This window comes from Aethalodelphis obliquidens, unplaced genomic scaffold (assembly GCF_003676395.1).
Source record: "Aethalodelphis obliquidens isolate GAN/ISIS:26980383/991018 unplaced genomic scaffold, ASM367639v1 scaffold53, whole genome shotgun sequence".
In the NCBI taxonomy this organism is placed as follows: Eukaryota; Metazoa; Chordata; class Mammalia; order Artiodactyla; family Delphinidae; genus Aethalodelphis; species Aethalodelphis obliquidens.
Genome location: NW_020837997.1, coordinates 7,716,659 through 7,728,663, shown reverse-complemented (window position 1 = coordinate 7,728,663; position 12,005 = coordinate 7,716,659). Strand labels below are relative to the sequence as shown.

Genomic DNA, 12,005 nt, shown 5'->3' with positions numbered 1-12,005 from the left:
AAAAAAAAAAAAAAAAAAAAGACAGACAGAAAGAAAGAGAGTGTCCACACAGAAGAAACTATTATAAAGTTTGTACAGAGAACCTATAAACATTTGTGCAAACTCACTCAAGTTTACTCCAAGGAATGCAAAATCCAAACAATGTAGCAGATGGGCAAAACTGTAAAAGATGTATCTTACCCAATGGTAGCAAAGATGTAGAGAAAAAGACACTCCGACACTTTGTTATTCCGTGAAATTATGCAAATTCTTTGGATGCAATATTGACAACATCTGCTAAAACTTAAATGCACATATGTATTTTCCTTTGAACTAGCTAATAACTCAACCTGTGAGAAAAACTTGTAAATGTATGCAAAGATGTGAGAATAAGCTATCCGGGCAGTATTGTTTTTGATAACAAAAACTAGCAACGCCTATCTGTCCGTTCATGGGGCTGTTTAAATAGATTAAGACATGCTATGCTGTAATCTATTAAATGCTATGCAGTCTTTAAGGAAGTAGATCCCTTTGTGGTCATGTTAAAAAATATATCTGAGGGACTTCCCTGGTGGTCAGACGGTTAAGACTCCACGCTTCCAATGCGGGGCACACACGTTCGATCCCTGGTCAGGGAATTAAGATCCCACATTCCAGCACGGTGCGGCCAAAAAAAAAAAAATATATATATATATATATATATGATAAGGAGAGAAAGCAAGATATAAAATGGCAAATGCTATAGGAAACAATTTTGTAAATCTTTAATAGCACATATATATGTAAATATATGCAAACTATTTTTGGAAAAGAAATATCAAACTGTTGCTAAGGGATGCTTTGAGAGGAAGCCATTAGGAAGGAAAAGCTTATTTTCAGATTTTTCTGTTGTATTTAAAATTTTTATCATGTGATGTTTTTTGGTTTAAGTACAAACACATACATAACTATAAAATTATACTTTGTATATTAATATATAGCACACATTCATGTAATACATGCGAGATGTAACATATAAATGTATTTTAATATGTTTTTCATATCCAGGAACTTGCACTTCTTCTTCCAGGACTGGCCCAAGGAAATACACATCCAAGTGCACTAAATTATCTGTAAGAAAGTGTCCAGCACAGTGTGGCTTAAAGGATTGGAAAATTGAAAGCTGCACAACCATCATGATTAAGGGACTAGCTAAATGTCGCCCCACTCATATGAGCACCACCCCTTGAGGGAAAACTGTGCCCATTTCTGGCTGCCCAGAAGGACGTTAACCACTAAACACTGATGCTTCTGGGTGTTTCAGTTTGGCCTCATCTTTACAGGCATACTTCGTTTCATTGCTCTTTGCAGATTTTTTTTTAACCAGTTGAACGTTTGTGGGAACCGTGTGTTGTCAGATAATGGTTAGCATTTTTAGCAATATTTTTAAATTAAGGGTTTTTAAAAATATTTATTTATTTGGCTGCATCAGGTCTTAGTTGCGGCACACGGGATCTTCCTTGCTGCGGTGCGCGGGCTTCTCTCTAGTTGTGGCACAAGGGCTCTAGAGCACATGGGCTCAGTAGTTGTGGCGCCAGGGCTTAATTGTCCCATAGCATGTGGGATATTAGTTCCCCAACCAGGGATCGAACTTGCATGCCTTGTATTGGAAGGCAGATTTCTAACCACTAGACCACCAAGGAAGTCCCTAAGATTTATTTTTTTTTTAGACATAATGCTATCGTGCACTTAATAGACTACAGTACAGTGTAAATGTGACTTTTATATGTACTGGAAAACCAAAGAAAAAACGGTGACTCATGATATTCTCTTTATTGACTGATCCATTGATTGATTTTTTTTTTTTTTTTGCGGTACGCGGGCCTCTCACTGTTGTGGCCTCTCCCGTTGCGGAGCACAGGCTCCGGATGCACAGGCTCAGTGGCCATGGCTCACGGGCCCAGCCGCTCCGCGGCATGTGGGATCTTCCCGGACCGGGGCACGAACCCGTGTCCCCCTCATCGGCAGGCGGACTCTCAACCACTGCGCCACCAGGGAAGCCCCCATTGATTGATTTTGATATTTGCTTTACTGCAGTGGTTCACGACCAAATCTGCAATATCTCTGAGGTATGCACGTACTTCCTTTTCAGTATTCTTTCTGTATGGAATACTTTTTCTTTTCTCTTTCTTTCTTTCTTTTTTTTTTTTTTTTTGGCTGCACTGTGTGGCATGCGGGATCTTAGTTCCCCGACTGAGGATCGAACCCGTGCCCCCTGCAGTGGAAGCGTGGAGTCTTAACCACTGGACCACCAGGGAAGTCCCTGGAACACTTTTTCTTAAACATCAAGTGTGTATTATTTTTTTCTAAAAATCAGGAATTTTCCAAGGAATAATATGCCCAGGGAAGCATAGGGCAGTGGGGAGAAGCCTGAGTCCAAGACTGAAAGGAAAAACGTCCCCGAGCCCTTCTTTTGGTCCTTTTCATGGCACAAACATTCTTTCCACATCCAGAATCTCCACAGGACAGCAGCCAAGACAAGGGCAGAAGCAACCCCTGCAAAAGGCATGAGGAGGAGAGCGTGGACATGCGGGGTGTGCCATCCCTTGGAAATTCAGCAGCAGCTTCGGGGACTCACTGGATGTCCACGTGGAATTCCACTTCTCAGTATTCTTCAGAAGAGCCACAAATACACGTCCACAAAAGACCACGCATTAGAGTGTGTACATAGCAGATTTATTCACAATGGCCAAAACTGGGAACAATTTGAATTCGTTTCTGCCATAACAAAATACCACAGATTGAATGGCTTATAAACAACAGCATTTTATTTTCTCACAGTTCTGGAGGCTGGGGATCTGAGATCAAAATGTCGTTCTGTGGCCTCTCTCCCTGGCTTGTGGATGGCTGTTTTCTCCCCGTGCCTTCACATCCTCCTTATAAGGACACCAGTCGTATTGGTTTGGGCCCGCCCTAATGACCTCATTTTACTTATTATTTTTTTTTTTTTTGCGGGCCTGTCACTGCCGTGGCTCCTCCCATCGCGGAGCACAGGCTCCGGACGCACAGGCTCAGGGGCCATGGCCCACGGGCCCAGACACTCTGCGGCATGTGGGATCTTCCCGGACCGGGACACGAACCCGCGTCCCCTGTATCGGCAGGCGGACTCTCAACCACTGCGCCACCAGGGAAGCCCTACTTATCTATTTTTTAAAATATAGTTAAGTATAGTTGATTTACAGTATTGTGTTAATTTCAGGTGTACAGCGAAGAGAGAGGGAGAGAGGGAGGGAGAGAGGGAGAGGGGCAGAGGAGGGGGACTCCCTCCCCCTCCCATCCTCTCCCCACTGCTCTCTCTTCTTTCTGCTTCAACAACCACCAGGCGCCTTTTAGATCAGCCCTGAAGTCAACGTTGATGCTTGGACGGCCTGACCTCCCCGCTGACCTCCAGCCCGGGACCACCGCTGGGAGTTGAGGTCTGCGGGGCCCTGGGCGGCGGGCTGCACAGGCACCTCCTCTGATGCCCAATCTCTCCTTGCTTACGAGGCAGCTGCCAGCTACCCTCCCTGACTCCCCAAGAATTTGAGCCTTTTTAATATGTGTCGATAATGCCATGAGCTACTATTTAACTCTTCCACGAGGACCCATCTCCCGAAATGCAGTGGTTTTCAGCCCTGGCTGCACTAGAGAACCCCCAGGGAAGGGAGAGACGTCTCTCCCTCTCTCCCTCTCCCTCTCCCTCTGGGGTGATGCCCGATGAGCTCAGATGCACAGGTGGCCTCCCCATCCCCTCTCTGTGCCTTGCGTGGCGGCTGGGCCTTCTCGCTGTGGCCCGGGCACAGCCTTGACATTCAGACATCAGGTCCTGCATGGACACTTGTGTTTGGTCCATACCGCGTGTGGCTGCAGTCTGTGCTTCTCCCGTTTCGCATCTTCAGTAGATGGGGGCTGTGCGTGAGCCCTTCATCCTCCCTGCAGACACCACTGGTGCTCGCTCGGCCTTGCGGGGGATGCGGGGGGCACCGGGGACAGTCCTGTGTCCCCGCCTTCTTGGGCTGCACACAGGCTACGTTGGTCCTGTGGTGACTGGGGGCTCCCAGGAGAACCCCACCACAGAACCGAAGAGGTGGCCCCGGAGAAGGGGACGTACGCCTGGGGCCGGGCCTCACCAGCGAGCCACGGGCCACCTGCAGCAACAGGTGTCTCACCGTCCAGGCGCTGGGTGTTCGGGCGCCGTGGGGATGAGCTGCTGTCTGCATGGCAGCCGAGTTTGTATTGTTGAGCCCGGGGAGGCCCCTTGGTGACTCCTGGAGAGCCTGGCCGCATTTCTTCCTGCCCTTGGCCTTAGAACCCATCACGGTTCATGCCCTTTCTTGTTCCAAAAGGACCTGTGTTTATAAAGACCACGTGTTAGGACAGCACCAAAGTGTCTAGAAATCCGGGCCAGGAGGAGGAGGGAGGGGGATTGGCTGTGCCCGCCAGCGGCCTGAGAGCCCTGCCCACCCGCAGAGACCTGGCCCGACTCCAGGAGAACTGCGCGATCCTCGGGGAGCTGGTGAGGCTGCAGGCCCTGAAGTCCCACCTGCTGGGGTTCCGCACGCATGCCGACTCCGTGCTGGAGGTGAACATGGCCAAGACCAGCCAGGTGGTGGCCACTGTCCTAGGTAACCCCGCCTCTCCCAGAGTCCCAGTGGGGACGGGGTCAGGCGGACCTTGACCGGACGTGGTGCTGCCTGAGACCCACAGTGTCAGCCCTTGGGGGTCGCCTTCCCGGACCCTTCATTCTGCCTCGAGGGGCACGGGGTGGGGGGCGGCTGGGGGGCCGCCCCAGGGATGTAGCCGAGCCTCTCCCCTCCGCCCGCAGATGAGCTGGCCCAGGAGCTGAAGCCCCTCGGGGAGCCAGGAGCGGCCGTGATCCTGGAGCTAAAGAAGGCCGAGTGCCAGAGGCGGGGCCTGCACTTTGACGGCCCCATCAACGCCTGGGACCTGCGCTACTCCATGAACCAGGGGGAGGAGACGCGCTACCGCGTGGACCAAACCTGCTCAAGGAGTACTTCCCCATGCAGGCGCTCACACGCGGGCTGCTGGGCATCTCCCAGGAGCTGCTGGGGCTGACCTTCGACCTGGAGGAGGGCGCCAACGTGTGGCACGAAGGCGTGAGGCTCTACATGGTCCGGGATGCGGCCTCGGGCAAGGTCCTCCATCGACAAGTTCTACCTGGACCTCTACGTCGGTGCGTGCGTGGGGGAACCTGCCGGCCATGGGCTGGGGCTCCTCTGCAGAAGCTGGGCCTCACCCCGCGTCCCTCCCCAGGGAAGGGAAGTCCAAGTTTGTATTGTTTGTATTTTTTTTTTAATATTTATTTATTTGGCTGCATCGGGTCTTAGTTGCGGCGCAGTCTTCTCCCTAGTTGTGGCACACGGGCTCCAGAGCGCCCGGACTTGGTTGCCCCTCGGCACGTGGGATCTCAGTTCCCAGATCAGGGATCAAACCCGCGTCTCCACTACTCGGTCTCCAGTTTTGAGCTCTGTTTCTCCTTTCTTGACTGAGCCGGCCTCCGAAAGATTGGAAATAGATTCACTGGTGGTTTTTGTAAGGTTGCTGGTCTGAGGCGTAGCTGAAGGTTCCTTTGCGGTCGGCTGGGGCGATTTATGGGGAATATTTGAGGGGGTGGCTGGGGAAGAGGACACCATGCTGGCTGTCAAAGTGGACAGAGGCGAAGTCGCTCTGGAAGCATGAGTTGTCTGCAGGCCGTCCGCTTCGTCTTCTGCCTGTACCTTCCTCGTCAACTTTGAAGGTCCCGTGAATATGCCCCTTAAAGGCTCACACTGGAAATACCGAATTCCTGCCACTGAACCATCGCTCTTGCCTGTGGGTTCATCTAAAACGATCCCGGCCCATTGGCCTGGTGCGAACTGGGTTTCTCCCAGGAACTCGATAAATCCAGGCTTATTCCCATTCACCCAAACTCGCTCCCCAACTTGAAAATCATCCACAAACTCCTCTTGTGTCTCAGCAGACGGCCTGCTTCAGCCTGCAGCCGGGCTGCCTGCAGCAGGATGGGAGCCGCCAGATCGCCATCGCGGCCACGGTGGCCAACTTCACCAGGCCCACGCCCGACCCGCCCTCCCTACTGCAGCACGATGAGCTGGAGACCTACTTCCACGAGTTCCGGCAGGCGATGCACCTGCTCTGCTCCCAGGTCGGTGCGGGCACAGAGCTGCAGGCAGGGGGCGGGGAGGGCCCGGGCGCCCGTGGTCCTCAGGCAGGCCCTCGCCACGGGATTCTTCCGCTGATGTCACCCCGCACGTGGGTCAGCTTCCATCATCAAACCCCACGTACTCGGTGCGTAAACAATGGAAATGGATGTCCTTGAGGTTCTGGAGGCAGGAAGACCCAGATCAAGGTGTCAGGGCTAGTTCCCTACATGTTAAATACATGTACTCAAGAGTTGCCTTTAAAAAAGACAAAAGAAAGGAACTGTTGCCTGCAAGTCTGGTGACAGCCGGTGATGAGAACCAGAGGGAAGGCTCTGGGGCCGGGAACGCCGCGCCCAGTGAGGCCCTGGGGCTGCTGCCAGTCTCGGTGGAGGCTCAGCAAGTCCCAGTGACTTCCCCACCTGGCGCCCCCAGCTGAGCGGCTGGGCCCAGGACCCACTGCTCGCTCAGTCTTCCTGCGGTCAGCCTTCCGTCCCGAGAGCGATGCTGTCACAGGCTGCATCGGAGCACGTGGGGACAGTTCACTGAGCTGTGCAGCCGTCACTACTGCCATGTTTTGGACCATTTCCATCACCCCAAATATGTCCCTCACGCCCTTAGCTATCACTCCTTCCCCTCACCAGCCCCTGACAACCAGGAACCCACTCGCTGACTCTGTGGATCTGCCTGTTCTGGACGTTTCTCCTCAGTGGTGTCACACCCTGTGTGTCCTTCTGTGTCTGGCTTCTCTCGCTGAGCATCGTGTTCTCAAGGTCCATCCATGTGGCAGCGAGTGTCAGGGCTTCACCCCTCTGCGTGGCTGAGGGACGTCCCCGTGTGTGGAGGGACATCTTATTACTAGTATGTTTATGAGCAGAAGGTTTTGACTTTGAAGTTCAGTCTATTAAAGTGTTTTCTTGCACCTTTTGTATCCTATGGAAGAAATCCTTCTCTAACCCGAGGCACTAAGAGTTTCTTCTAAATTTTCTGCCTAGAAGTTTTGCAGTCAAGCTTTTCATTTTGTTGTTGTCCACTGTGGTGGAGTGTTTTCTGTGGTGTGAGGCTGGGGGTCACCCTCTGTCACCACGTTGTCGCCACCGATCCCCACGCGGTCACATGTGATATGCGTTTCTGTTTAGAGACACCTGGTCTGATAGCAGTTGTTGATTCACTCACGGCGGGGCTGTAACCCTCGCCTAAAGGAAATTCATCTAACACACGCACTGTCCCCGTGAGCACGTCACCGCCCTCCTGCACTTGGGACACCGGCCAACACTTCAGCTCTATGCTTGGAGCCGTGTTGAGCAGAGAAATCACCCCAAAAACACAAAAATGCACACATCGGGGCATTCAGCAGACCAAGAGAAGGACGCTTGTTTGCAGTTGGGGCTGGAACCAGAAGTTGGGGGTCGAGTGACCCAGGAGTGAGGAGGCAGCCTCTGCCCTGCTCCCTGGGGCCTGGGAAGGACATGCCGGGGTCACTGGGCTCGTGTGGACCCACACCTGCCGGGCCTGGGTTCCAGCCGCACTGCATCAGGTGCCGTGTCTTCAGGAAGAATTTCAGACGCAAGAGGAACAACGAGCACCTGCCAACGGCCGCCATCCGGATCCTCTGTGTCTGTGCCTTTGCCTCCTGGGCGCGGGGCTTTGGCTGGAGACTGTTGGCTCTGTGGGTGGGGAGGGGGCACGGTGACCCGCAGGACGGCTGGCTCTCTGCCTCACTGTGTCCCGGGCAGGTCTGTGGTCCAGGGTAGGGCCCTCCTGCAGCTCCACAGGCCGCTTTGCAGGCCAAGTTCGCCACAGGGAGCGGGACTTCGTGGAGGCACCTTCGCAGACGCTGGAGAACGGGGTGTGGGAGGTGGAGCCGCTGCTCAGGATGTCCCAGCACCACCGCACGGGCAGCGCCATCCCCCAGGAGCTTCTGGACAAGCTCACCAAGTCCAGCAGGCCAACCCAGGTGCGGCCAGGCCGAGGGAAGGGAAGGGGGCTCCCGGACCGCCCGGCTGGAAAGCGTGGCTTGGATGCAGAGCCAGCCCCTGGCCCCGTCTCCTTCCTCCTGCATGGAGGTGCATGGCGTCTCCTTCCTCCTGCATGGCGATGGGAGGCTGACGAGCGTGGCGTCTGCCTTCACCCCCTCCCTCCTCTCTGGGCTGAGCCCTGCGGCCCCGTGGGGTCCCAGTGGGCCCAGTCCCCCAGGGCCCGTCCCTTCAGGTCCTCCCAGCTGCCTGATACCCCTCTGCCCCCAGCGTGGACCCCAGAGCCCTCAGCTCTTCCCACCCCTGGTCCAGCCGGACAGGGTCCCTGCGGCGCCCTGGACAGGCGGGTGATGGGCAGCCCGGCCCCTCCCGGGTGGCAGCCCCGTAGGGTGAGGAGGGGGGCGGGCATGGTGAGCCACCCACGGTCGAGCGCGTCACCTCGGTGGGGGACGTGTGGCGCCGTGGCTGCACGCGTCTTGATGGCCGGGATCAGACCCAGCTCTACCACCAACCGGCTGGGTCCCCGGAGGCCGGTCACTGGACCCCGTTGTCCCTGTTCACCCTCTGCAACGTGCGTGACCCGAGGACCCCCTCACAGGTGGTCGTGAGCGCTGACCGAGTCGGTTTGTGTGGAGGACAGAGAACAGTAAGGCCAGCAGATGAGGAAAGAGCTTGTCACTCGCGGTCCTGGGCAGGGGCCCGCCTCGTCCCCTAGGGCCTCCCGGGAGCACGAGGGTTCAGCAGCAAGGAGGGGAGGGGTGGCTGGGGACTGGAGCCTGAGGTGTGGGTCCCCGGTAAGAGCAGCTCAGGATCGGCTAGAATGACCCGGGGCTCCGGGCCTACCGGGCATGATGAGCGCAGGGGGACGGTGGCCCCGAGTGTGGGAGCCCCGTACAGAAGGGGCTGGGGTGCAGCCCTGCGCTGGCTGGTTTGCGTCAAAAGTGAAAGACACGGTTAACGCTTAACGCGGGTACCAGGCTCAACCCAGGGTTCAGCCACAGTTCTTGTTACTCAACACAAATGCTGTCCTGCTTTGGCCGGTGCTGTGCCTTGTGGTGGAGGAAACGGGACTCAGAGGACTGTGGAACTCTGGCATCCAGGGTGGGTTCTGGGCACGGGGGCCCCGAAGTCCTCCGGAGCGGCAGGCGCATGGAGCTTCGAGGCTGGGGGAGGCGGGGGTATGGACCGTGGGGCTGCGCAGACTGCCTTGGCACCTGAGAACCACTGGCCGGAGGGACCACGGGGACGCCCGTGGAGGGGGGCGCCCAGGAGAGGCGGCCTGCTGGCGCGGGGCGGGGTCCTGAGTGCCGCCCCGCCCTCCCAGGGCGCCCTGTGCTCCTGCCCAGCAGTGGCCGGTGGGGCCGTGAGGCTGCAGGGAGGCCAGTACCCGGCACGGCGCCTGCTGCCCACAGAGGCCCGGTGTCCCTCGGGCTGCTTCTGAGCCAAGCGTGCCCGACGAGCCCCTCCTCCTGGCAGAGCCAGCGGGCACGGTCCCCCAGCGCCCCTCCTGTCCTCCGACAGGCACGTCTGCTCAGCCCGGGAGCGGGGCGGGCGCGCTGAGTCCTGGGCTGGGCAGGGCGCTCAGCCTGGGCAGGTCCTCGAGGCGCCCCGCCTGCTGCTGGCCCGGCAGGGGCCCCGGGGAACCGGCACCTTCCCCTGCACCCCACGTCGCTCCCTTCCCCAGGCAGGTCCATTTCTACCTGTTTCTGCAAACCAGATAGACCCTGAAGGGGCAGAAACTTAGCTCCGTTGAAATGGCTGAAGCTTAGGCTGTCACCTTGGGGTAACTCCTGAGGAGGGTCCTAACAGTTAGGACCCGAGGCCCTTTCTCTCCCATCTCCCTCCTCTCATCCGCCTCTTCTACCTTAACCCCCCTCCGTGCCCCCGCCCCCCCCCACCGCCCCCCACCCCCGATCTCACGGCCGTCTTCTTCCTTCAGAAAATCAAGAGCATCAAGAAGCAGCTGAGTCTCCTGTGCATCGACTTCAACAAGAACCTGAACGAGGACACCACCTTCCTGCCCTTCACTCGCGAGGAGCTGGGTGCGTGCGGGCCCCGTGCGGGGGTGGAGAGGCGTCCGTGTGCCCCTGACCCCCGGGAGGGCCTTCTTCCCCTGAGGTGCTCAGACTGTTTGGGTCCCAAGGTTCTGGATCCTTCCTAGGGGAATGTGGCGGTCTGTCTACCGAGATTCTGCCCCGAAAGGGAGTTGTCCCTCGAGACTCCGCGCCCCCCTGCTCTCTGTGATGTTTCTTTAATCTCACAGGGTCCTCCCCCACCTGACCTGGCGTGGGGTCTTGAAAGGCTGGGGCCTGGGTGGCTTTTTCAGCTTCTGCCCTCTTCCCCGAATGCTTTATTTTGAAAACTGCAGGAAAACTGTAGGAAAGTGGCAAGAATAGTACCAGGGAGACCCCGTGTGCTCCTCGGGCCCGGCCTCCCTACGTGGATGCCATGTGTGCTGTTCCTGCGCCGGGGCCTCCGGACACATCGCCAGGAGCAAGGGCGCCTCCTGAGTCCCCGGGTGCAGGCCCCCCTCGGGAAGCGGGAAGCTGTCCCCCAGCCGTCCCGATGGCGGTCTTTTTAAAAAATTAATTAATTTATGTATTTTTGTCTGTGTTGGGTCTTTGTTGCTGCACGCGGGCTTTCTCTAGTTGCAGCGAGCGGGGGCTGCTCTTCGTTGTGGGCACGTGCTTCTCATTGCGGTGGCTTCTTTTGTTTCGGAGCACGGGCTCTAGGTGTCCGGGCTTCAGTAGTTTCGGCACGTGGGCTCAGTAGTTGTGAATTCCAGGATCTAGAGCACAGTCTCAGTAGCTGTGGTGCACGGGCTTAGTTGCTCTGCAGCACGTGGGATCTTCCCGGACCAGGGCTCGAGCCCCTGTCCCCTGCATTGGCAGGAGGATTCTTTTTTTTGTTTGTTTTTTGTAACCAAAACATTAATCCCCAAGGATTCTCACACAACATGTTACAAATGACAGCATGAAAAAAAAAAATCTTGCACAGTAACTCAAAAGTTCAGCTCTACAATGGACCCTTAAACGGGCAGGACATTGGTATCTTGAATAGTCTCAAATTTCCAAATAATATTACAAAGAGTTATGTATTCATATACAGCAATCACAGAAGGAACTTATGACCTAAAGCAAAGGTAAACTAACTTTCTTGAAACTTCTTAGATTCTAAACCCACTGGACAACCTCTTGTCCGGTGTGAAGACTGGTGGAATTTTTAAACCTCTAATCTAGGGTAAAGGTGCAGCTTTAATTTTTACCTGCTGGCTTGTGTTCACAGCACCTTTTAAAGACTGCTTGCTTAACTACAGCTGCATACCATAGCCCAGCTACAGAAAGTCTTTTCAGTATTTGCCAGTGTTGTTTCCATAATAATAAACATCACACTTTAGGTGGGCAGGAGTTAGAGTTTTATTATCAGTCTAGGCAAGACCAAAACTTCAAAGCAAATTCAATTTTGCTAAAGGGAACATTGTAAAGTAACAACTCTTCATATTACATGCCTCATATGACCCATTTCAAACCATAGAGAATGACACCTTTATGTGTCACTGTCCCAAGAGACAAACAAATGTGAACAGCTAAAACATTTTAAAAATGCACCAAGCTTCGGAAGTCTCAAACAAAACTTGAATTTTCTGTACATACTCCTGTCAAATGAAGTTATTTCCTGTGCACCACTCCTCTTGCAAAGTGGTCTTCTATTTCCTTTCATTTGACCTGGATCGGCTAGGAGACCTAGAGAAAGATCGGGACAGCTTGTGATTTCTCTCCCAGGACAGTGATCTCTCTCTTCTCCTATCTCTAGAAAGGGACGTGGGGCTTGAGCATCCTCACCGCTTCTGTGTAACAGGCTGCTGCATAAGATG

At 55.0% G+C, this 12,005-nt stretch overlaps 2 pseudogenes; one reads left to right on the top strand and one right to left on the bottom strand.

The window, feature by feature from the left end:
• Positions 1-3,348: 3,348 nt before the first annotated feature.
• LOC113608960 (thimet oligopeptidase-like) lies at positions 3,349-5,314 on the top strand (annotated as a pseudogene).
• Positions 5,101-5,987, bottom strand: LOC113608894 (CAP-Gly domain-containing linker protein 1 pseudogene; annotated as a pseudogene).
• Between the last annotated feature and the right edge of the window lie 6,018 nt (positions 5,988-12,005).